The following is a 22945-nucleotide window of genomic DNA, read 5'->3' as shown; positions in this document are numbered from 1 at the left end:
AGCAGAAGCTACCCGACCTACAAGATCCTTTACATAAAAATAAGGGTAAGAAGCAATTTTATCCATCTCAGAATGTACACCCAATGGATTATTTGATCCATATTGATGCAATGCGGCCAGATGAAGAAGACTGGCGCCTACTAAAATAAGGGGGAGTAAATGATGGAGACTAAAAAAACGATTTAAGGTGGCATTGTCCACGGAGAAACCACCCCAAAGCCAAGTCACTATGGTATCTCCTACTACTGGTATGGCGCTAGCTAAGCTTGTAATTACTGTTGCTCCCCAAAAGCTCATCTGACCCCAAGGTGGTACGTATCCTATAAAAGCTGTCACAATCATTAATAGGAATATGACAACTCCGAGACACCGAACAAATTCCCTAGGACTGCTATAACTCGCATGATATAGACCACGAAAAATATGAAGGTGAACCACAATGAGAAACATACTTGCCCCATTAGCATGCATATAACGGAGCAACCAGCCCCCTTCAACATCTCTCATAATGTGTTCTACGCTGTTGAAAGCTAGATCCACATGAGGTGTGTGATGCATAGCTAAAAAAACGCCAGTCACTATCTGAATGACTAAACAAATACCTGCTAACGAACCGAACCCCCACCAATAACTAAGATTGCTCGGGGTTGGATAATCTATCAAATGCTGGTTAAGTGTGGAGTATATAGGTTGTTTAAGAAGAGAGAATCGTTGGTTCCTTATAGTCATTTCTCTTTTCTATCGTTACAACTCCTCTTCCCCCTTATTTACCCCCTTGCCTTGATGGAAATTGGCTTCGCTGCGCCCTGAATAATCAAAAAGCTGCATGAGAAGATTCATCCCATTTTGGCGAGAGGGAGGCAGCGAATCACCTGGGCTACGGATTTGTCGGTTAGTTGATTCTCGAAATAAGGTCATTCGGAAAAAAAAAACTGCCGCTTTCTCTGCCGGTTTCTTAAGGCTTCAAACGAACGACTAGTCATTAAGAAACCCATGAAATCCAAGTCTATTTTGGACCTTTCATGAAGAAGTTTTGCCTGCGCGCAAACTACCTAGCCCTTTTCAAAAGAACGTCGATTTCCATCTCAACAAAGAAAGAACTCAAAATAAATGAAAGCAATATTGTTGTCCTATTACTCTTTTTTCCTTGTGGAGCTTTGGAAAGGAGAGAATTTGAATAAAGTAACTCTCGGAAACTCTTATTGGACGAGAGAGAGTCAATATGATATTGGCGTGGGTTCTACCAACTAAACGAAGAAGTTTTTGATTGGATAAACAGCGTATAATGATAGACGCTTCTTCGGCACACATGGAGACATACCTCCCGTAGCTGACCCCTGAATTCAAGGATACTGCCGGCTTTGTTACTAACTGATAGAAACCCCTTAATACAACGTTCGTTTTTCATAAATGTCATAAGGTAGGTAGACCCGGTCTTGCGCTCGTCCGGTTAAGTGGCACATTGTGCTAAGTGCTCGAACCGTTGGCTGATCTCAGCTGTATCGCCTCATACAAATTAGTTAAGCGAGAAAACAAACGGCTACATAGGAGCTCTATGGTGGACCACCAGCAGGAAGATCGAATGGCTTAGCGCATCCTGCGCCTACTGGACCTGACTTCGTAGGATACTCTGATAGACTAGTCGAATGGCAATGGCCTAGTGGTTGTATCTGCTTGCCGATTCCTATTAAGAATACGAGAGTGACAAATGAGATGGAGATCTTGGCTATCATCAAACCATCCTCCCTCCGCTTATCTCTTTCCTTTCTATATGATAAGTCTACTCGCGCCTCAAGGGCCGGTCATTTACGCTCTCCACTGCATGAACAGCATTCCCAACTAGATCTGTACGGCTTCCGTTGTCTCCTTTTCGATTCCCGACTCTAGCTCACAGGTATCCATAAGAGCGACCAGCCCTGAATGCTTAAACCTATCAATCCTCTCCTAAATTTCTTTCTTTTTGTCGTTGGGCAAGGAGCAATCCATTCAGCACTTTCCGATGGGGACCAAAAGCCACTGGGCTACCAAGAAGTCGGATTCAGTTCAGTCCCGTTTTCAAGATCCGGTTCAGTGTTTGGGGATGGCTTGGTCCAAGCCCACATCCATAGTAGATGGACTTGAGCAGGCAAGTATGCCACCTACTGATATGATTGATTATGACAATTATGATATGGACTGGACGGTTGTGCAACCGATTGTACTGACTCGCTTACCCCCGAGAACACCTAAGACATGGGGGTTATTTACGCGAGTAAGCCTAGCAAGGACCAAGATCTCGATCTAGCCTAGTTGGGGCTTTAGAGTCACATGACACAGTACCAAGAACGGGAGAACCAGTAACAATTGATACGGATTTCCAACCAACGGATCTTCTTACCTTTGGACCGGAACCTTTAGCTGTTTCCTACTCGGTCTACAGCTTGGTTTGAAATGAGGGAGCCATACCGTGTGGTTGAAGCAGAGTACCGTTTTGCAGTGGATAGGGCACTATCTCTATTCGTAGCAGCATTGCGTATTGCTCTCACTAGGAAAGGGGGACATAACCCCTACTATAGAGCAGGAATGGAAGGGAATGAGCTCGGCTGCTTCTCCCCCACACTTCTTTATTTCTCCGTGCCCCTATTTAGTTAGTACTTTCGAGTTAAGAGCGAGAAAACGAACTATTTCATTTAATAAAAAAAGTGCAACGGCTGTAGGGTGAAAAGGCCATGAGGATGGCTACGGCTTTGAAGCTCCTTTATCTACCATAGATAGAATGGAAGAGTTTTTTCTCACTGTTGTTTCTGATGTAGGAGTTGGGGATGGAATGATTGATTCAAGCTCTGGTGGTACTAATCATGTCTCTGGGAGTAAACCAACTGGAGCGGCAAGGGAACATGCAGTACTGGAGAGGGGATCTCATAGCAATACTGATTCAAGTAATTTCAGAGTTACCAGAGATGCAATTGGTTTAGAAATATGTACTAGAAAATGGGAAACTAATACTGACTATTCTCTGTGGATATCTGGTTGGACACCAAGCATTTTGACCCCTATTTGAATGCAGAGTCAGAGTATAGACAGCTAAACAATGTTGTAATATATTTCTCTACCAAATTAGAGTGCACAGTCATTTTTCTATTGATGTTCCCAGAAATTCAGTTCACTAGGGAACACCTTACAGGTTGGTCATGGGTATGGGTATGCGCCATACCCCTCAGTATGGAGTACATTGGGTCAGGATTGGATAGCAAGAGTTGTCGGTAGCCGGCATTAGGTAAAAGGAAAAGCTCTCTAAAAGCGAAGAAATGAAATCGAAGGCCGATGGTAAAGCTGGGGCGGATTTTGAGTCGACCAGTTCGCTGAGGGCAAGATTGGAAAGAGTGGTAGATGATATCAGGTACTCCGTATGAAGCGAGGCGTGCGAAAAGAAATAGCAAGCAACGGGAAGAAGATGATTTTAATGGTAAGGTATCTTTATCTCGAGACGAATCGCGCGAGATTCCAGATGATGCGGAGCAAAGCGGAACCAATTGTATGGGCACAAGAGGAAAATAACTAGTTCTCTGAATTTTGCTCATGCGAACGAGAAGAGAATTGCGGAGGAGAATAGAGCTCAGCAGAATAAGGTGAGGGAAAAAATTATGATGGACTCTCAAATTGTGGTGACTACACTCAGGTAGGCCACGTCGCCTCAATACTGCTGCCCGTTGGATGCATCAAATTGGTTTCGCAGATCTCGCCTCGCACTCGCTTAGAGGTCGTGTCCTTTCTCTTCTCTTGCTCTTGCGGCGGACACAGTGATTCTTCGTTCTCTGGTTGATGGCTTTCAAAAGTCAATTCCAGAAAGAGCCATTTGATCCCCATCAAAGTCTGCATTGAAACCCTTACACACTAATATACTTGATACTCGATCTATTTCACCGTACTTCTACTTCCTGACATTAAGAAAGTTTAAAACAAGGTCCTTCAAGAAGAAAGGAAGCACATGCTTGAGACCATTACGATTCCTGTTAGTGATGGTGCACTTGCAGCTAATGTTAGCTGTATTCAGTCTCTGAGTGGTCTACCTGTTGCTGCATCATAACCGGCTGACTCCTCTATTGGTTGCTGCTGGTTTATACCTGCATTCCAATCCGGTTTGATTTAGAGAGAAATCTCAATCCAGCCTCAATATTTTGGATTGATCAGACCGCCTATTGTAGAAGAGATTGCTTGCTAAAAATAGTACCGCATTTGTGCTTAAGAAAAGGCTTTCTTGTCCGGGGTCTATATCCACTTTTAATACACCACGCACCCCACTACCAAAAACTTCTCTTTCAATTCTAAACAAAGAGAAAGCTCAGGCGGCTGCTCAACGAGGAGGTTCATGCTCGTTAACTTACACTTACTTTTAGCACTTCTCTACCAGTTCTCTCTCATAGATAAGAATATCCTGCTCTTAGCACCGGTTTTCACTTCGTGTAGCAGCTTCTTCTTCTTTTGTCTACTCAAACACTTCATCCATGAGAACCAAGTTTTGATCAATGATATATTCAAAAAGTAAGAGCTACTCTATTAATCTACATACCTTGTCTCCGGCCACCATGTTTTCTCCGAAGGGTGAAGGCGGATTCTCTGAACTTAAAATAAGGGCGAAGGATACATACAATATGCCGGGTCTAAAGTGAAGTAGTACAGACACAGGAAATCAGAGAAAAACTTAGAGAGTCTCCATAATCTAGACTTCTCGGTTTCTTAATCGGTGTCTATCTTACTAAGATACTGGTGCAGCTTAAGGTGCTGGTGCTCCACCCCGCTCTAAGAAGTATGACTGTGATTTGCCAATACCCAAATGGGTAGTGTACTGCTCGCTCCCCTTCTTCTTAATTCAGACTTGTTTGCGCACACAACCTTCCTATAACTTTCTGACCTGGATCCAACCAAAGAAGGAAGATGTATGGCCTCCCTCGAACAAAAGAAGGAAGTATGGGAGTTTACCGGTAGGCAATGACCACAGCCGAAGTAAAGTGCTCAGCTCAAAGAAAGAAGGTGGTGGGGGCTTCGAAGAGTGAATAAGTTCGTTCGCAGTGATGTGTAATCTCTTCAAATCGAGAGAAGAGGTGTCAAAAAGAAATGCTTTTAGGCAGGCTTACTTGCTTAGTATGTATTTTTTATACAATCAAAGACCAAGGTCGTACGGATAGCAATTCTGGACCATAGGCATAGCAGCACATAGGTATTCTCTCTTCTTTCTCAATTCAGGGAGGACACTATCTTAATTCTTGTGAAAAGGCAGAAGCAAGTGAAAGGGCAGCAGTATTATATGAGTTCTAAAAAGAAGGGCGAAAAAAAAGTCATGTATGATAGTGGTAAAAAGCCTTCAATAGAAGGGAATAGCAACCTGACTAGAAATTCATAGCTGACTAGCGTACGAACGAGTTGGTCAGGCTATGAATGAAGGCTACTACTCTTCAGGAAGAAGGTACTAATAGCTCGCTCAGAGGTTCAGTCAAGCTCCTCACTCTTGGTCTGGCGGGGCATATTAGATATAGTAGTGGTGTTTTGAAAGCTTCTTATTTTTTCTAATACTATAGTAGGAGTAGGTCAGGTACAGCTTCTTATACTAGGGATGCTTTTATGAATCATTGAAAAAGCTTTCAATAGTCTTAGTAAGTTTCAGAAAGGAGAATACCAAGGTTGAATCGAAGATAAAAGTCAAGCAGGTCACACCGCCGATGAGTTGTGTAGGAAGGATTGCTTGTCAAGCTCTTGCGGAATTTGGACTTATTATTTTGACTTATGGCTCTGAGAAAAACCCTTTTCTAGATTAGGCTTTTAGATCTACGAATTACGAGAGAGATCTCCGAAAGTATAAGCGAGATGCTCTTACACCAGAAAGATAGTATAAGCTAGTTCTCACTAGCCGGGCCCTTACTCCTACTACTCACCAGCCGAGCCCTTACTCCCATCTACTACTTCTTATTAAAGCTGCAAGTGCAGAGGGGAATTTCGCAAGCTAGGAGGAATAGAAAATCCTAACTAAGAAACAATCAATCAGTCCACTAAGTCTGTTAAGTAAGAGTTATACGAAATACTCTGATTCAATGTACGAGTGACTCAATCCCAAAGGTCAATCCAGCCAGCCGATTTTCAACAACAAAGGAGTTCACCGTGGAAAGATAAAGTCTAATGACAGACACTGGTAATTCTCTCACTGGGCCAGCCACTAGAATCAGTCAATGAAAAAGCAAGCAAGGAGATGTCCTCACTGGACATTTATCCTATTTGTGAAATCCTTTCTATGTTTCTGAGACCCGGAAACCTGTCAAGTAAGTAGGGATTTCTTTCTCCCCATCCATGGTTTCTTTTACTTTTTTATAGGCGTCCGGCGCATGCATACAACCATTCCTTCTTCTCCTCGGAACGTCAGGTCGGTCGGAAAGAAAGCGCGGTGTAGCTGGCATCAGCATCTCTTGTTAGGTTCGCACGCACAAGGGTGGTGGGTAGGTCTCTTTACGTGTCCCGCGAGGCAAGGAATTCTTCGACCAATGATATCATGGTATCAGAGTCGCCGATCGAGATTTCTCATGGCTACCCATTATTTTCGCTTGAAAGATCTTCACATGTAGGCGGAGCCGTCCCTTTTGAAAAGTGGATCTTTAGTCCATTCATTCTAAGTACTTTATTATTTATTCTGTAGAATAAGAAGGTTTCGCAGGCATGTGCTTCATGGCGACAAGTCGTAAAGCATGGATAGGTGGAAATGCGCTATAAAGATTCGGCATCGCTCGATCAAACAAAGGGAAAAATCATCAAGAATCTGATCTTGCTCTGAATCATCTACCAAGGGTTCGCTGTCAATGCAATTTGAGTTGGCCAACTCCGGTGCCTCTAAGTCAGAAGTATCTCTATTGGCAAGCTCTCATTGACATAATCCGGTGTAGGTGTAGGGAGCTGACTCTCATGTGGATCAAGAAATATCTCCGTAGTGCTCAGGACAGGCCGTGAGCATCTTATCTGCTTGGATCAGGTAACAGCTTCATTTCTTTTCAGAAGCTCAAACACAGTGTTTTCCAATATAGAAGCGGAGTAGTTCTTGTGCAATCTAGGCATAGGGCTACTAGAATCCATCACTAAAAGAGGAGTTTTCCGAGCTCTATCGACACAACAGGACTCTAGATATTGGCAACAAAAGGGCACTTACCCCTAAACTAGATTACTCTTCTTCTTCCTATGATAAAGCGGGGGCTGAAAGGGACTCTTTAAAGTACTTCAACGTTATCACTGGACTTTCGTGTCAATCCAACTGGAGGAGGGAAATCGGGAGAATAAAGAAGTCTTGCACGAGGGCGGCCTCTTTCCATGCCTTCAAATCCATTTGCCACACTTTCAGATCTCGGATATACAATGATGAATCCTGACGATCTACGATCACAGAACGCAGTAATATGAATGTCTCTCACGAGCCCCAAAGAGTCAATCAAGTATGCCTGCTTTGTTGGCACAGGGAAAGGTAGAACGACCTTCCGCCATGTCAACCGCTCACTAGGCTTCTTGCTGCGGTGAAGTTGCTTCATCACCCGGCTCAACATCAGCCTCATCCCCCCCATTTTAAGCTTTGGTTATAGTATCCTTTAGTTCCACTTCTTCACCGATCTCTCCCGCAATCTTCTTTCCCCACTCCTCATCCAAGTGAGGAGCTACCCGAGATCATCGAAACCCACCACACAAACCCTAACTGGCAAAACCGATCTACGAACACCAAGGGCGGGTAGAGGCGTCAGATGACAATTGAAGTAGGGGTCTGCCTCTTTCAAAGGGAAGCAAGAGTCTCATAGGGAAGGAGATCCTCCGCGGTATGTATGTTTTTTCACACATAAACTTACTTACTTTGTTATGCTTTTCCACTGGTTACTTTTTTTTCACACATTTTTATTAACATGCCATATGTTTCATCTTATGTTCTAGACGGAACAGAATGCAAAATAAGGTATGCCATCTTGCAGACATATCTCGAATGTCTAATTATTTTTGATCGATGTATAATGTGGACATACATGTATTAAACCACTACTCTAACTGCTATAATAAGGTTTTTACTGCCTGTTGTGACCACATCCGCGCAACCAATCGGTGATGCCGCTGGCACGATCGCAGCAAACTGTGCTTGACGAGCGTCGTTTTTACTTATTTATTAGCGAGATTCTTCATTTGTTTTTAGTTTATGTTGTGATGGAACGCTAAATTATCTATCCTTGAGTGTGATTGACATGTACTGACATTATGTTTGTTTCATACCTCCTATATCTTCGCCTCGTACATTTATTATATTGACTGCAAATTGAAATCTGCGTTACCTACTTGCTTGCGATGACAACAAGCAAAGATTTGCTTGTATAGTAAATTGTTCATATACTTATTTATAATCAACACTTTTCTGCAAGCATTAACTTTATGCAAATAACTGAACGCCAAATGGAACATTTATTGGCCATAGAGAAACACGTGGGCTCAGTTGGTGAGGACTCAAGAGGCCAAGGATGAAAGGTAGCCATGTTGACAACGTGATCGGGAAAGGCGCGAGGCTTGCGAGTATTATCCCGTGTGCGAGTAATCGTAGGATGAGTGGATTGAGTTGATGAAATGGGGGCTGATGCTGTCGGATCAGTGGAAGTAGAAGGTGCTGGAGTTAGTGGATCAGGACCAGGGGTCAAGGGCTGCTGTACTGGGTCCGCGGGTTGAGCAGGTAGGCTGGAACCTGAGGAGGTATAGGTAGGCTTACTGAATTGGTAATCGATCGGGCAATTCGTTAAACGATATCTGTATTATGAGTACCTCTTCTGAACCATACCGCTCTTCTGGTAAACGGTCTGAATCAGTCAAAAATGAGTTCCTTCTTCAAATCCATCGGTCACATCCGCCCTGCTGTCTCAATCGGTCGAACTGTATTGGTCAACTACAGGAAACTGGCTTGGTAAAGGTCAACGGTCCTGTTCAAGCATTGGCGCATAACGGGAGGCTAGCTCAGTAGATTAGTTCTTTAGTTTAGGAGTGAATGCTTTGCTTTCTTTTCTTTGATCTACTCGTTCATGAATTCCATCCAAATAGTAAATAGAAAGAATTTCAAATCACCAATCATACATAATATGCAATTCTTGTGAACGAAAGAGATATCCGATTTGAGAGTCAGGACCTTAAAGCTGATTATGGTGAATCCGGTGATAAGACTGGCAAAGCTTCTTTGCTCTAGGTAGAGGCGGCTGTGCTTTTCATTTTCTTTGATCTTTCCGCGAGGGCCTCCGCTTTCCTCGAGGGAATACGACGAGCACTCATCTCCAGCATTCAGGTGGTCCTATCATCTCTATTTCCTCCCGACATTTCCTTCTCTAGTCAGGGAAGCCATAATCAGTCAGTAAGAAGTATATCTATAGGGAGTTTCTAATAAGAGAACTGGATGTGCGAAACTTGTGTCAAGAGGGGTGTAGAAAGGAGAAAAAGCATAGTTCAAACTAGCCTCATCACAAAAAAAAGCCCATGATCAAATGTCTTCTTTGAGGTGGCACAAAGACGAAAGTAATTAGTTCAACAAGGCCGATGATAGAAGGGCTGGGCCTAATTAATTGTTCTGGTATAGAGATGAATGAGAGGATGGAGATAGCGCATTGAATGGTTTGAGGAAGTAGTTAAACAATGATAAAATTTTGCACAGATAATGCGGGATGAAAGTTCGATATGTTCCTAAAAATATGCAAATTTGAAAGGTAGGAATTTTTATGGTGACCTATGAAATATGAACTCGAAAATGCCAACCTCGAGAGGAGTAGGCGATCTCACTGCGTAATGCGAAAGTGCCCGTCTGGTCGAAGTAAGAAATAGCATTAGATACTGGTCAAACAGCAGACCCGAGCATATGGAGGACAAGTGGAAAGTGGATTCCAGGTTCGAGAGGTTCCTCCTCCGTCTGCCTCGGCTCCAAGGCGGCTACCAAGCTCGTAAGCAAGCGGTCTGTTAATGATACTTAATGAAAAAGAGATCGGCTCTTGGATGATATATTTGGTTATAATAACACATTCCTTAGGTTAGAAACCGATTCAATCGACTACTTACTGAAATGAAATAAGAACCCTCTTTGGGAGAAGTTCTCATTGTGATTAGAATGACCAGCACGAAAGCAGTGATCTTCTAGGTCTGGCTCATAAATAGGCCTTGGCTCCGCGGCAAGTCCTTCTTAAGCATGTGATGGAGCTCAAAAACGGCGTTAGGCCGTGAGGGCAACTGATGACCATTCGGTCTATTGATAGGACAGTCACTACCGAAACCCCTTTCTATGTCCTTACGAAGATGGAATACGATCTTAAACTTAGACGAGTTGCTAACCGAAGGCAAAAACCAGGGATTTTTGGAGTATGTACCTCGATTTCCAACGGGAAATTCATATCTAATAGAGGACTAGATCGATGCTTTAATGCGAGGGCAGGGTATCTACTCGCTTTCTTGCCTTATCACGAGCTATTGAGAACGGATCTAAGGGCATCCCTACCTACAATCCTTCCTTGGTGCCCCATTCCTATCTTCTTTTCCAGATCCTTTTTTTACATTGAGCAGGGCCTTTATCTCCCTAGCTAAGGTTGGTACAATCCCTCTATAAGTATTTGTTAGTGGCTTCGCCCTTTGTAAGATAAGTGGGTCAATTGGGCCAAAGCGGAAGAGAAACCAGTATCTATTGATGGCGAGCCCGGATAATTGAAACAAGCAAGATACCATCTCTTCTTTAACTGAACTGAACAGAGCAAACCTCAACCGATGCGGCCAAAGAGCAAGTGGACTGAACTGCTCTCCCTTACTATGAATAAAACGGAGAGTAGAACCGAACACTTGAAGCTCTAATTACCAGTATCTTTGGATACGGAGACCGAGGAAGAGTTCCTCCAATCTCTTTAAACACACTCTAATTGGGGGTCCAGATTCCAGGTCGGAACCCACGTTATCCCTTGTTTAAGGGGAATAGATGAGATCCATGGCATATACCTCGTAACTAACAGAGGCAGACCCGGTTTAATGACACCTTTCACAATATCATTAACCCGAACCTCGTCCTCAGCAGTCAGAGGCGTGATAATTGACGCGAACGTCCTCTTATACTAAATATCTTTTTATCAAGCTATTATGATGCTCGCTTCTCTTCGGTTGGATTCCTCTCGAAGAAGGAAATTGTGCTTCTTCAGTTCTACATTCAAATTATTGTGAGTAGATGGATACCAGGCCTTTTCTGAGAAACTTGGTTTCGGGAACTTTGTGGGATCCTTGGTAGAGCCATTTGGAGCGGAGGGTAATCGGTTTATGACAAAGACTGTGCTTTCAAACACGACACCCAGGGGAATGGAGGCTTTGTACATAGTTGCAAGACGTTGCTCTACAATGTCTCGGTGTTGACGCTCTGCGAGGCCTTACTGCTCCTTATCTCATTTCTTTGGAAAGGCAAACCTAATTCATACGGAACTCTTGGTACATTTCTTTTTCACTCTCGCCCCGGCGAAAGCACACAATGCAGATCCATGCATGGGAGCTAGTTCAATAGGCCTCTCGGTGAAATCGCCTACTTTACTTTTTATACGAAATTCGTTGCACGTAGATCTTCCATTTATTGGGAATTCGTTCGACGACCGTCTGATTCTAATTCACTTCCATCCTTTAGCCATGTCTCTTGATCGATACCATCCACGTGTCTTTGATTCTTTCTAAAAATAAAATGCATTGCGACTTCCTCTTTTCTGATTTGCATTCAAGTAGATAAGAGAAGCTTGTGGGGATCGTCAAGAACAAACTTAGACCAGTTCATATTTGTGCCTGCACAACTGAAGAGGTCAAGAGCAATAGGCCCATACGGATGCGCTCACCTTGGCCCAGGGTTGGCCCTTGAAAAGGATACAAAAATCTGAGATAGAGTGGAATTCTTTTCGCTATTGCATTCCCTGTAGATCGGTTCAGCCCATTTCTTGTAGCATACATTCGAAGATAAACCATTTATCCAATCTGCAGCTGTACGCTGAGAAGGAAGGGGCAGCAGACCCGACCGTTGCTCGTACTCGGTTTTCTATGGAAGGTCCCGAGTCAGCTAAAAAACTAGAAAATCAACAGCGATCGATCTCAGGGATCAGCCCATCTGATCTTTTATTTGATTGGGATTGCGGTTTCGCTGGGCTTACTTTCTTGATGAGGTTTAAGGTATAGCAAGTAAGGCGATGCCTCCTCCCTGATTGCAGAAATTGTTGACTTTAGAAAAGGTTCAACAAGAACTATAGCAATAAAGGAGCTTCTCCAGTTCCACAGGTCAAGGTACAATGGTAGAACTTGTCTCCTTGAATGGCTACTTTGGGAAGACAGACCTCTCCCTCGCTTATCGCATGGCTGTCTTTCCCCTCTACGAATGCCCAGGGTCGATTTTGAAAAACATTCCCTCCGGCTATAGGCCGAAACCACGCTCAAGTGCTTCTATAAGTTATTTTTTACTCGAAAGCCGCCTCTACTATGCTCGCCATCAACTGATACTGGTTTAGCTTCAGCGGAAGGATGGGGAATCAGGAGAACATGGGGGGAGGAAGTAGCTACGCCTAACTCAAGATCTAGGAAATGCTTAGTAAGGTATCCCCGGTTTTCTTCCTGGCTCGGACTCCTTGTCTGGAATAGGTCGCGTAACAACCCCCCAGAGGGAGACTCGAGTTATTTACTTCTTTGTTAAAATAGATTATATAGCCATGATGGTTGGTCAAGTGGACAATGCCCAGGTGGGTAGACCCATATAGTAGGGGAGATAAATGCCCTGCAGTGCTATTGAGACCGATCTAGGTTATTGATGGCTTTTATTTAAAGACAAGGAGCTTAAAGGTGATGGATAAGGCTTTCACCCATCCGATACTGAGTAATCCGTTAATCGATCCCCAAGGGAAGGGTACTTGTATCTATAGCACATTGGTGTTTCAAGCAGGCCAGCCCACTCTTAACAACAATGCAATCAGTCCATTCACTCAAAACCGGAACCCACACTCAAAGTTAAGGTCAATACTCCATTTATACATACCAGCCTCGACAGAGGGGAAGCACCTACAGCATAATCACTCATGAACACATATTGACTCACTTCTAGATAGATTAGTTGATTCACAATGCCCGCAGATACCTATATATGTTATTTAACCTTTTTATTGGAATATGTTTATCTAAGGCAGATCGAACTAGTCTTAATATATGGAAGATCTTGGGGACAAGGAGCTTAAACGTTATCGATCGACATATTGGCTCGATCGGGGCCCAGGCTCTGCCCTCCGAGCACTTAAGCATGCATCCGGATTCGGGCTCTGGGCTTGCTCATCAATATGTCAGTGTGGCAAGTGCTTAATGTAGCATTCTTGTCAAGGACTTCCCAATGTTTAAATAGAGTCCAGGGATCTGCAGGCTTGTATTGGGAATGCCATCCGCTTCCAGCGTGCGGTTGACCGGGCTGCCATCACAATAATCTAGGGTTTGCATATGCTCTAGCATTCATTCTTGTTCTTGGTCTTGCTTGTTCTCCCTGGATCTCACTGCTTCCTTCCTACCCCCGGTAGCAAAAGTCACGAGATTAGTTATTTAAAACGGGCCTTCTGCCTTGGATTGCTTTGGCCCATTTGACTGGATTCCCAGTATGGCACCTTGCCCATAAAAGCTAACTACTAACTTCGGTGAAGGAAGAAGCAAGTTCCCAAGAGAAGTGAAGTCATCAACCTGGTATTAGTTTGCCAATCTAAAAGTCAAGTGATACAGGTCGGGATGGGAAGAAAGAAGCGATTTCCTCGAATTTGCTTTCGAAAAGGTGTAGCTGCATGGAACAAAATCCACATTACCAGTTCTCAATTATGAGTAACTTGCAGGATGAAAGATTCTTATTATTGTTAGCACCTCTGCTCTACCTTTTCAGGCTAGCTTCCCATCGCTCGAAGTACACTTCCGGTGCACTTCTCACTGGTCAAGCACTATCGCTTGATTTCTCTCATAACTCTTCCACCTACTCCTTTGAGTAAAGGAGAAGATTGTTGGATTGATCCCTCGATTTGGACACTGTAGGGAGCTTCTTCAGTCAGTGGGCAAGGAATTCTGCGGCTCAAGTCTCTGAGCTTGATTGCACATAGGGTGAGAGAAATCTACCTTCTACTAAGGTGTACTGTGTGTAGGGCCCTGCTAAGTCTTAAAGACCAACTTGAGGACTCAAGCCAACCGCTGACTGACTTCTCGATGGCCCGAGAAAAGCAATTCGAAAACAAATCTAAGTAGTTCCACACACAGGGCTTTGTTTGAAAGACAGAGGTATGTTCGTAAAGGTAGGCTAGGCGCAGCGCAATCCTTAGAAAGCATACCTAGATTCAAAGCCCACTCTTTCCTTCAGCTTCCACCGCTGTCTTATGCGGCAAATAACCACCTAGGGAGTAGAAGTTTCTTATTTCGGTCTTTTTTTCGCCTAGTTGTCTCTATTTCGATTGCATTCTATGTCAATAGGTTCGTTTTTGCTTTATCGATAACTATCTCCTCTTGATGGAAGAACAGAAATCTCATTTGATTCGCTAGGAATAGGAAAAATTGGAATAAGCAGAAGGGAGATTGGATTGGGACGACCAGTCGGTATTCGAAGATCCTTTGGGCTTAAATGAAATAGACTAATAAAGACATTCGCACAGAGCACACGATTCGCTAACTAGTCAGGATTCAGATTTGGTGTAGCATAGTTTGGATCAGTGATATCATGACCTGAGCAGGCATCCTTCACCTCGGAATTTCCCATATTATGAACAGTCAAAGTTCACGTGGATGCTGCTTTCTGTCTCGGATACTGGAATTGGCGCAACTGGAGCAATTATCCGAGATGCGGCGGGCATGTTCATTGCGGCCTGCTGTGTTATGCTCCCTCGGGCAATTGACGCGACATCAGCGGAAGCAAAGACAATATCTGTTGAGGGCGAGCCCCGCTCCCGAAGATACCTGATGATAAGTATGTTATCGAAGCGTTAAAGCGAGAATTCACATCTGTAAAAGATTCCCACATTCCGTGAGATTCGTTGCCTACCAAAGAAAGGTGCAAATAAGCCATTTTATTCGATTTTGCCTCTGCTGATCCTGCTCATGCTTTTTTTTATCAATTGGTAAAGTCTCTCAGCCTTGCAAAGTGGAAAAAGAGATGGGCGTCGGATCCATGTTTCGCTAATCCCGAGCTTGAAGAGAAGTGAATGCCCGTGGGGAAACGAAGAAGGCCTAGGGTTATCTATTGAAAACCATGCATGCCCAGATCTATTACGAAAGTTGGAAAAACACAATGGCCAAATGCACTTATTTTCGAAGAAGAATGAGGCAATCGATCATCCGGACGAAAGGGATATGGAAAGTGGGCTTGTTCTTCACTCTATAAGTCAATATAACAGGCATCCATGGTTAACAAGTAGAGACTTCGCCTTTCTCTAAAGAGCCCAGAGGTCCTGCTAAATAAGATGTATTGTGAGCACAAGATGGACCTGAGCTCCTCTCTTAAACCAAGGCATACTCTACTGGCTTTCCCGTGGAAGTTTTAGAAGGCGGTTAGGTTAAAGATAAAGTGGTTGAGCAGTGAGAAGTGCACCGGAAGTGTACTTCGAGCGATGGGAAGCTAGCGTGAAAGGTGCTCCAGCTTGCTTGCTTGGTCAAAACAGGCTTTAAAGACAGCTTTCTCTTTCGCTATCTTACTTGGATAGTTTAGGCTTTCTTTTCCTTCCTCATTCACCAATCTATCATGACCGTCTTCTTTTCCTCCCTGAACTTATTTGAGTTGGTTTCGGTTGGTGAAGTCACCGGTATGGTATGATGGTTTAGTACCGTGCTCCTATAGTCCCATTGCCATCTCTTGGCTTAGAATTTGACACTTGATCATCGGTCTTCTAGGTCAAATGGGTGTCATCCCTTCTCAGCTTCTCACTTGAAGAACTATGAGATCTCTTGGTTCCAAACGTTAGTTATCCTGTTCTCGAACTTTTTTTTTGCCTGCTTTGTCTCAACGAAAGCTTTTAGCCCATCCAGCTCGAATGAAGCTAGCTCTTCCCCTATAATATGCTTTCCTTCGGGGCAGGTTCTTTAAAAAGAAAAGAAGAAAACGTGAGACCGGTTGACTTCTCCGTCCTCAGCTTGTTGAATTGCATGGTGGAGTTAGGGCTCCCATATAAAACGTATAGTCAGTGGGTTGAGTGCTATCAACCAGATAAGATGCTGATAGTCTCGCAGAAGTACTTAACCTTGAAGATCAAATAGGATTTACCATTTCTAGATCAGACCCGGGGTCAGTTCGAAATACGACTCCCGTAAATAGATCTGGTCGAGGAAAGCATGTTGAATATCCGGTTTCATAAAAATAACTACATTCTCGCATTTCTCGATCAGAAAACGAATAAGATCAAAAACGCCATCATTCTTATTTTAGAGAGGTGTCCCCAGAAGAAGATTTCTTCAGTATTAGCTGAATGTCTGACTTATGGTAGGAAGCTGTAGTTAGGGACGCCCCTACTTTATTTACAAGATGAAAGAGATCCGTATCAAGAGCTTATTCTTTTGGCTTTAAGCATGGCGTTTTCATTCATTTGTAACTATATAGATATATAGCCCTTGCAACCATGTCCCGGTCTACCCTTTTCCCTGATCTTTGGACCCGTCCACTTAACTTGAGCTTACATCTTGACCCTTGTATGTAGATTTCTGATTTCCTTCGCAATGAACAATCTATTCTCCACTTTTGAATCAAAACACCAACCACAACCGACCCAATAGTAGGAGTAGGCGGCAGTGAAAGTGCCACAGCCAGGGGAAGTGCCAGAGTCTAGAACCGAAGGTGGTTGCCACCTGATAAGATCCAAAGCGCAGCAAAGCCCCACGAAAGCAAACAGTACGGGTGGAGGAGTTACCGTGGGCACCGTGTTGGTTCAATCTCTCTATAGGTAGTGTGAAAAACCCTCAATTCAAGAGTTCCTGTTGACGGTCCCATTCCTTACTCTCTTTTTCAACTAACTTAATTGTAGTCCGCATTTCATTCTGCTGAGGATTTTGCGTATCACAGCTTTCGATCGACCAATACCCAATCCGCTATTAACAAGCAGTTGGATAGAGCTTCACCAGAGGGATTTGGTGTAACAACCCCCTTTACTGCACACTCAATTATAAGGAGATTCTTTCGGGTTAATGCAAAACTAAGTTCTTTTCTCATAAATCAGGTCAAAATCTTGAAATCATGCCAAAAAAACGGGGGGGTTACGCAACTTTTTCCAGTGAGATCATCTATTCCCTTCTCTTTGGCGGATTCAATCATGCCTTGGTAATTGTGGCTTGGCCTAAGCGCTCACCTGAGAGTCCAAGAAAGAAGGCAAAACAGCTATATAGAGCCCCTCCCTCGAGTCGAGCAATGAACAAGTAAGTAGAGACAAGGAAGAGGGGAAATGCAGTATCGTTATGTTATAGCAAGATCATCAGATCATGGGTGAAGCAATCGATCATCAAAAAGTTCTTTATCAGCCGGCGGAAAGCGTGGTAATTCATTCATTTCATCGGAAAAGGATCGAACAGGAGTCATCGCATCGTTTCTAGATCTTCGATACCTCTATATTCTGAAGAATAGGTCCTAAAATGGTCAATCGATTGTTTTCTCAACGGGAATCGAGGAAATGGCAAGGGTTTGAGTATAGCGAGCAGAGGAATAGTTTCCTTTATCAAAAGAAGCCTATCGACTTGGAAACAGAAGATGTTGTAACTTAACTGCACCCTTCCTCTTCTGCCGATCTTTACAACGCTATGCACATCTCCTTCTTAGTTTTGAAAAAGAAAAGGGCCTCTTTCCTTTTCCCAATACTTGACCAAGATTTCTGTTTAGTTCAGTTCCAGATTAGGAAGCAATAGATGTTCCATTGGCCGAGAAGGAAACCAGTAAGCAGATTGAAGAGATAGATTGAATAACAGGCAGATTCCCCTCGTAACAGGCATATAAATAAGTCCCATTAAATTGATTGATAGACTACGCATCGATGGTGTCGAGTCAATCCTTGTAAGCTAAATACTACACAACCCTTACGTATCCGTATTTTGTAATCACCTTTCCCTTCCCGTCGCTTCCTTATACTAGAATTCTGATGACGCGTGCAACCCCGGCTACTTCGCTACCCTACTATTAACAATTACGGAGTTTCGATTGTTTATCCAATGCAGCTTAATATGGTTATGCCAGCAAGGAGCATGAACTGAAGCTGGTTATTTACTTAGAAGAGGAAACGGCTAGTCAGCAGAGCAGCGCAGCGGAGTCATCATATTATCATATTCTTGAGTCTCTCCCCACGGGATGACCGCTTCCACCAGACTCTATTTCTATTGGTTCACCTTAGATTTCTTGGTTGTCTACATCCGTCTAATCCTTATCTATAAGAACATAATCGCTAAGCTATGGATGCTTCGGCCGCACTCTCTACTCAGCTATCTGTTTCTACTGCGTTGCGTTTTGAAGGCCCGATACAAAAGAAAGTGGCCTTCCTTATTAGTAGTGATGGAGACGTCAGGTCCGAGAAGGAATAACCTAAAGCCAGTGATAGAATCTGTACAACCGGCAGGAGCGATTGATCAGATATCGCAGGAAGAGTGAACTAGTAGGCTTCTTGATCCTCCAATCAGTGGTAGTCACAAAGCCCGCACATTCCAATTCGATCATAACATGACTAGTTTCCTAAGGCATGACTTATCTTCCCAGAATAGCAAGCATATCGTAGCTATTTCACATAGTGTCCCGAGATATCAGTAGCTCTAGTCAATGCTGGCCTTACTCTTCCCTTTCCTTATGCTAAGTGGCAACCTCTTGTTTAAGAGTGCGGAATCCTATTTGTGTATCAGAAGACTATGGTGACCCGTAGATCTTCTATTTCGCCGGAATTCGTTGATTGTCATTTACAATGTTCGTTGTAAGATCACTGAAGGTCCTAAATTGGGAGAGTTTGCTTGCTATCGAACAAATAGTGGAATCTAAAAAAACAATGAAATCCATTCACACAAGCTGGACCATTGCCTTCGGCAACGCCCTAATTCCTTTCCTATCTTTCTTCTTTTTCTCAAGGACCTGTAAGAAGAAGCAAATCCCTTTCTTGAATGGCCGAGGAAGAGGCGGCACTGAACAGAACAAGATCCCCCTCTACCTATCCTTGGGGCTGTGCGCATTCTTAAACTTGAGCTGGGTAGGACTCAGGAGAAGGGTGCCTCGGGAGATAAGTAGTTCCTCACCTAAAGCCCTCGTAGAGTCTAAGTAGTGGACCAGAAATATGACATCCTTCCCGCTGTACTAGATTTTATCTGGTTAAAGCCAGGTGTGCACATTATATTCATTATAGAAGATATAGAAGATACTGCCATGCCAGCTGTTTCTTATTGGTAAGCTTGCTTTTCGTCGAATGTCTCTAAAGAGAGAAGATTGGCTCGAACGTAAACTACTGATTGCTCTATCCAACCAGCACATACCGTTTGCTATGATATTGTTTTGCTCATATTGTTTTATTGCCCGGGCATTGCTGCGGAAGAGTGAAATGAAAAACTCTTCTTGAAGAAGAGGACTCTTCTGCTTGATCTTTTGATACGGTGAGGGAACAGGTTTGATGCGTTCTTTGAGCAAATGGGGAAACAAACTGCTGATACAGAAATCTTTCACTTTGACTGCCGAAGGCACAAGAGAGACTATAGCTAGGAAGGATAAGCAAAGGAATCCAGATTCAATCGATTGTTTGAAGCCAAGGTCTCGAGCTAGTCCATCTTTCTATACGAATTTCTTTAAAGAATACTTCTCTTATGATCTACTACGAGAGTGTCAAGCGGCGATGGAAGTTGAGTAACTGTCTTGGAAATAGGTAAGTCGGGCACATATTCTAGTTCCGATTCTAGGCTATCTATAGAAGAATGGAGTGTTATAAATTCTACTATTTAAGCTGTTGGTGCAGAGGTAAGCAAGTCAGTCTCGGGTGGGAAGTCAGCACTATCAACTCAGGCGGGTCTTCAGTCCAAAGAAAAAGAAAGCGGTGGTCTGTACTTGAAAATAGGACTCTACTTTTTGATTGAAATAGGACTGTACTAGCATCTGCAAAAGGCAAAGCATGACCTATCGTGTAGTACTTCGGGTGTCGATCCACAGGGAAAAAATGGGAGAACTGGTTGGTTTGCACAAGTTCAAATATCTTGGCCTAACCTAATTTGTAGAAACCTGCGGCCTAAATTAAAGACTAATTCTAAACTAAAGAAAATAGAAATCGCCTAAGGCGCGTGCGGCCAAGGTCTTCCATAGGAGCTCGAAGGAAGAGGTTCTGAATAACTATACAATTTATAAGATGCAGTGGATTAGCTAGACATTGAAAAGCTGCCACTCTGAGGGAATTTGTTTGCATAAGCTACAGGTGCTATAAAGCAATCATGTACTGAGTACAAAGCTATTCCATTATAGTGAGCAGTATCAAATACGTAACAAGCAATAGAAGCATCCTGGCAGGTGTATAGAACTAGCAAAGTGGTTTAGGAAAGGGCATATGAATAGGCAGTTTGGCAAGTGAGTAGTTTAGGTCCTTTAGACCAAAGAAAAGGCCGGGAGCATTTAGGTAGGCCTATCACTCAACCGGCGGCAGCCGATCGACTTATACTAACCGCGTTGGCAGAGCTACTCAATGACTCATTAGATCCACGAATTTCCCCATCTGCGCAGGGCTTCCGCAAGGTTCTCGGCCCTTCTTCCGTGCATTAACTCAATGGCCGTCTATGGATTATATGGTTCAGGTGGACGTGGTCAAGTGTTTCGATAGCATAGACCATCGGTTACTACTTGAACATTTGTCTAAGCTCTTAGGTACAGATAACGCTCCTCTCATTGACCTCATCAATTGCTTTCTCAAGACACCGATACTTTCTAAGAAAGGGAATGACTACTCAAACAGTGAAGTCGGCCTTCCACAAGGATCACCGATCTCGCCTGTTTTGATTCAATCATTCCTGCATCAACTCGACTTGCAATTCGATGCTATGGCCCAAGAGGAGAATGGGGATTCTACCAAGTACGTCTATTTCGCTCGCTACGCAGACGATATACTATTCGGCATTCCTATCGTAGGTGTTGGCGTCATGTCTAAAGTCTTCTTTCGAAGGCTGCAAGAAGTTCTTGACCGTATGTCCAGTAAGCTACGCTTGAAATTAACGTCTATTGTACTGCAACGATGGAGGGCTCCCGCAGTCGAGGAGGGCAAAGATAGGTTTGCAAACCAGATTATTGGCTGTTACATTCAGACACATGAAATGCTAGATGTTATATGCAGCAAGGTCAAAACTGGGCTTTTATTTGTCCCTATAGAAAGATTATTCACCAAGCGCCAGGAAAGCTTTAGCTTTGCCATAGAGTGACAGTCGGGGGGGAGCAGGAGAGAGGGAAAGAGGCAAATGAGAAAGAAGAAGGAGCAGGGTCGAGTGAAAGAATTGGTACATTGGGTTCCCCCCACCGAGCGGAGCCAAAGGAAAGACAAGGGTTGAGGTAATCGCTATGAGTGTTCAGGCTATTCCGCTTATGCTCGCGGATGCGGATAAGAAGCTATCAAAAGGGGATGATAGCAGCCACCCATATGGGCAGCTAGAAAGAGAACGAGGAAATGTGAATCACGATCCTTATTCGGTAGAGGAGTCGGGGGACATTGGTTCGAATCCAATTCGTGAATATCAGAAAGCATTGTTTCTCATTGAACTATATACGATACGCGCGCACGAGGAAGGGAGAAATTGATTGCGTTGCAGTCATTTTCCATCAGATTCTTACGGATGTAGTGCAAAGTAAATGTTTCAGTCAAAAGTAAGCTGCCGACTATGATGAATGCCAGCCCGATCTGTAGCTGATCTTTGATCCCGAGCTTGAGCTTCTCTTTGATGTCGGGTGAATTGAATTTCATATATGGAGAAATGTGTCGCTAGTCCAAGTCCGCTATAGAATTGTTTGTCTATCACTTCGGCAACGAAGGTCATTTCTTTAGAAGATCGATACTGGTAGTTGCTTGCGGTGTCTGAACAAGTTTCGAAAAAACTACTGTGTCTGCATTTTCCTAAAGATTGCTGTGAGGCTGATAGTGATATCTTTCCAATAACTGACTCAGCAGGTTCAATTGAGGTATCATTCGATTGATATTTCGAACCGTGTAGTGGTTAGGATCCTCTTATTGCCGTCAAGGGCTATTTTGGTCGATTCCAGCCAGAGAGTTATGAATAGAAATAGCAGACCTGATTCGAGACAACAGGAAGTTCCCGTTTGCAGATCTACATTTCTCAGGTTCAGGCTATTCGTGGAGTCGATCACCACCACTTGAGATAGACGATCAACTTCATTAAAGAAGCAGTCATCTCTATACAGGAAGCAGCATGTTTTCTATGGTCCTATGAAAAGGTTCCAGTGGGTTTCTCTTGCTGAATGGTGGTAAAACACCAGCTTTCATTCCTCACTGCAAGCTACTCCTTTTGCTGCTTTTTCTCACTCTTTGCCTGGGCCAACGATAGATTAGTCTCTGGGTCGGTCAAGTGATAAATTGGCGAGATTAGTTAAGGAAACTGGGACTTCTGATTGTTCGCGAGGGATGGCTGAATAACCTACTTTGCTTTCCATTTAGGGTAATAGGATGCCACTACTTGACCTTGCTTGCCCAGACACAAGATAACCTATAGTTTGGGTACTGCCCTTCGTGGTGCTTGCTTTCCTATAATCTGTAAAGCTTTAGCTTTCAGAGAAGAGATTTCAGTATCCGATTGCTTTTCTGACTGGAATTCTCTAGTTCACTTCACTTCTACGCAATGTCATTTCTTGATTCAAAGTACTTATTTTCTGATTGGAATTTCGATCTCTTGGCAACAGGTTTCGCTTCTGCTGAGGACAAATTGAACAAGCTACTTCTCAAACCAAGTCCGG

General features: G+C 43.5%; 1 protein-coding gene and 1 pseudogene across 1 annotated transcript in view; one reads left to right on the top strand and one right to left on the bottom strand.

Annotated features, from left to right (window-relative positions):
* LOC141033089 (uncharacterized) overlaps positions 1–22945 on the top strand; it is a 92687-nt gene that overhangs the window by 12661 nt on the left and 57081 nt on the right. Inside the window, exon 1 of the mRNA XM_073506263.1 lies at positions 1–22945. This exon is cut by the window's left edge and continues 12661 nt beyond it; it is cut by the window's right edge and continues 57081 nt beyond it. The gene's annotated coding sequence lies outside the window, so the exon portion shown is untranslated.
* Positions 1–22945, bottom strand: part of LOC141033090 (uncharacterized) — a 52444-nt pseudogene that overhangs the window by 25630 nt on the left and 3869 nt on the right.

Source organism: Aegilops tauschii, unplaced genomic scaffold (genome assembly GCF_002575655.3).
Source record: "Aegilops tauschii subsp. strangulata cultivar AL8/78 unplaced genomic scaffold, Aet v6.0 ptg000651l_obj, whole genome shotgun sequence".
NCBI lineage: Eukaryota > Viridiplantae > Streptophyta > Magnoliopsida > Poales > Poaceae > Aegilops > Aegilops tauschii.
This window is presented reverse-complemented; position numbering and strand designations above follow the sequence as displayed.